The 3385-nt window shown below is 59.6% G+C and overlaps 1 protein-coding gene and 1 long non-coding RNA gene across 5 annotated transcripts in view; both read left to right on the top strand.

Moving 5' to 3' along the window:
• Positions 1 to 3385, top strand: part of PRIMA1 (proline rich membrane anchor 1) — a 95342-nt gene that overhangs the window by 37349 nt on the left and 54608 nt on the right. The window lies entirely within an intron of this gene.
• Positions 67 to 2329, top strand: LOC111828272. The gene is made up of 2 exons (XR_002832084.1): positions 67 to 1719; positions 1760 to 2329. It is a non-coding gene; the product is annotated as an uncharacterized LOC111828272 (long non-coding RNA).

Raw genomic sequence — 3385 nt, 5'->3', positions numbered from 1 at the left:
CGGGGCGTCTGGCTGGGGCCGAGCGGCCTGGCGCTGGCTCTCCCCGATGCTTCCTCCCCTGCAGCCCTGACCGGGGACTCGGAGCCTCCCCTCTTCCAGGAGATGGCGTGCCTCAGTGGCTCCCTGGAGTCTCTTTCCCGAGGTCTTTAGGGTCTAAAAGTGCTGAACCCTCCACAGTGGTTGGTGGATGAAGGGAAGGAAAGGGGTGACAGGCGAGGGACCCTGCAGGCCTGTTGCCCAGGAGGCCACCCACCCCTGTGGGCACATCACTCGGCCGGGGAGCCAGTGGCCCTGTGGGTTTGCATCCCCTGGTGGATTGGGAGAGCGCCCCTGACCCGCGGTTCCCTCACCACCGCACCCTCACTAGGAAGGGACCAGGCGCATTAAATGGTCCCGCTGTCTGGCCAGGCAGCGACGCGGGTGGACCCAGTCCACCTCCCAAACCACCAGTGGTTCCGTGGAGGGCTTGGGGCTGCAGGTGAGACCTTCACATCGAGGTGAGACGGACAGACTGAAATCCAGTTCCCACTGGGGCTAAACTTTGACACACCCATTGGCCGGAGTCCTGTGCCCACTGAGCTGTCTGTTCCGCTCGCTGTCTTTGGGAGAGCAGAGGGCAGAGGTGAGTGTGCTCTGACCCTGACCCTGACCCTGTCCTGCTCTAGGTCAGCGGGGACGGGCTGAGGATAGGCCGGGGATCCCACGAAGGGTTGTTTCTTCCCAGTTTCCCTTCTGTGCGAGGATTTGCTTGGGGTTTAGATTTGGTTTTGCTTTCCCTGCACACCCCAGCATGGCACGGTGCCACCGTGGCCTTCATTCTTGCTCCCGGCCTGGTGAGCACTTCCCAGTTCTCCTGCTGGATGCCATCACTTTCCCCGGGGATGCACCCCTGGGTGACAGACAGGCCAGAGGATGTGGGTGCTCAGCAGGCAGACCCCATTCCAGCGCACTCCCCGCACCGGCAGCACCACCTCTGAGTCCCCTGTCTGGTCCCTGAGCAGATGACTAGCAGGACCTGGGCCCTGAGCACATGCCACCCTGAGCTCAGAAGTGATGGAGGGGCACCTTCGGCCAGAGCGGGGGATCCTGGCTAAGGGGTCATGGAGAGGATCAAGGGGGGCAGGCAGACCCACTGATCCCAGCTTCCCTGACCTTGACTTAAACCTAAAAGCCCAGATTTTGCAATTAGTCTAATCTGCCGACCCCCAGCGAACCATCCACCAGGCTTTGGGGGCCCCTGTCTCCTTCCTGGGGACACAGCCAGAGCTCTGAAAAGCTAACCGTGGAGAGCAAATTCCCCCAAGTTGGGTTCGTCACATCTCTTCCCTGGGGTGTGCAGGGAAAACAAGAGAAGAGGGTTTTTTTTAAGGATTTTTTTGAGAATCCCCAACCCAAGAGCCAGTCTGGGAGACAGCTCTCAGGGTGCAGCGGGAGAGCCCCGCGGATCTTAGCTTAGGCGACAAGCGTCCATCCAGCCGCACCAGCCTGGCATCGAGCTTAGAACTTTTACGTCAGGAACGTGCCTGTGGCTCCCAAACAGACCCGTCCTCAGCCTCCTCCAGATGTGGAGGCCGAGAACGAGACGCATTCCTTCTCTGCGTTCTCTCAAACAGATCTTTCCAGCCATGTCGCCTGGCGGAGCCCAGCTTTAGAATGGCAGATAGGACCTCCCAGAGTCTTCAGGTGTTAACGCAGGAGCTTCTAGGTCAGGGGTGGGAGGTCCCCGCCCCTCTCCCCGCCCGCCCCTCTCCCCGCCCAGGGCCATTTGGATATTTACAACGTCGTTCACAGGCCATCCAAAATCATCAACGTGAAAATGAGCCTGCTCTATGTGGCCAAACATTTAATTAACTCACCCCTGATGCCTTGGCAGGGCCACACCCAATGGTTTTGCGGGCCTTACTGGCTCGTTCCCCACCCCTGTTCTAAAGCAAGTTTTGGAAGAAAGACTAGTGGCTATAAAAATATAAACATATATAGTTATATATATTTAAAGAGATGCCAATATATAAGCAAAATTACTGTACTCTACGAACCCGTGCAGTGTGACTTGCGTGGTTCCTAATGCATGAGTGTAAATATTTGCGACCTGCCTTCCTACCTGTGCCGGGCACACTGGAAGCCGGCTCCTGGCCTCGTTCTGTCTCAGTGGGCATGTGGGCGCCCATCTGTCCACCCAGGAGCCCATGATGTCGATTTCATGCTGAGACTTTGCACACGAAGTAGGACCGGCAGCGTTTTTTTTTGGAGGGGGGGGGCTGTTTGTTAATTACGGGGAAGAAAGCATCATGCCTTTTTTATTTTCAATAAAAACGTACTTGTAAAGATGGCTGCAGCTGTGGGGTGTGGTGGGGGCTCGGTCCTGGGAGGGGGTGGGAGGCGCCAACAGGCTGAGGGTGTGTGTGTGGGGGGGGGTTGACCCTCCCCAGGACCTGCTGGGCACCCAGGGCTGGGCTGGGTACGTGGCCGGCTCGCTTCTATATGGTTCGTATCTAACACCCCAAAGCTGGCATTTATGGGGATTCTAAGGCTCCAAGCCTGTCCTTCATCCCCTCACCCGGCCACCTCTGTCCTTGACTCAGCTGAGAAGAGGGTGACCAGCCTTCCCAGTTTGCCTGGGACGGGGAGGTTTTCCCAAAATGTTGAACTTTCAGGGTTAAAACGGGAAAGGTGCCAGGCAGACAGGACAAACCAGGCACCTTAACTTGACAAGTGCTCACGGAAATCCTGGGGACAAGAGCCAGCGGCCCCGCTGGAGAGGAGACGGTTAGGCCCGCAGTGGGTGGCAGCCATCATTGACGTTACTGTCACTGTGTCATTAATAAAAGGCTGCCTGCCATCCCGGCTCGAGTGAGGGCTCCCCTGCCCACCAGCCACTGACATGGTCCTCCCGTGGAGGTTGGTGAGGACTTGGCGGACACCTCTAGTCCTGTACTCACTCTGGTGCACCCCAGCCCGGCCGGACTCACAGCGGCAAGCGCCAAGGCCAGCCGGGCACGAGGCAGGGTCGGCGGCCTCGTGTGCGAGGCTCTGCCGACTGGCAGGCACCCTGAGACAAGCACGGAGCAGGGCGGGACCCTCCTCGCACCACGTCCACCTCCACCTCGAATCTCCGGGGCTTTTGGCCACTGGTTCCAGCGCTGGCATCCAGCACAGCCAACGACGACAGCGCTCGGCCGCCTGTCGGACCCTGCCTGTTCCCTGGGCTGCTCACCTGTGCGCCGCCACGGGGGGCGTGGGGACACTCCGAGTCACGCCTGGACCCGGGCACGTGGCGGGAGGGGCCTGCCCTTGACAGCGGGCGGCAGCAGGAAGGCTCTCCTGCGTGGGGGAGCACTGCGCTCGGGTCCCAGAGGTGACCTCGCTGTGGCCTTTGGACACGCTG

This window comes from Myotis lucifugus, unplaced genomic scaffold (genome assembly GCF_000147115.1).
Source record: "Myotis lucifugus unplaced genomic scaffold, Myoluc2.0 scaffold_316, whole genome shotgun sequence".
NCBI lineage: Eukaryota > Metazoa > Chordata > Mammalia > Chiroptera > Vespertilionidae > Myotis > Myotis lucifugus.
The sequence above is the reverse complement of the archived record's forward strand: the minus strand, read 5'-3'. Positions and strand labels throughout refer to the sequence as shown.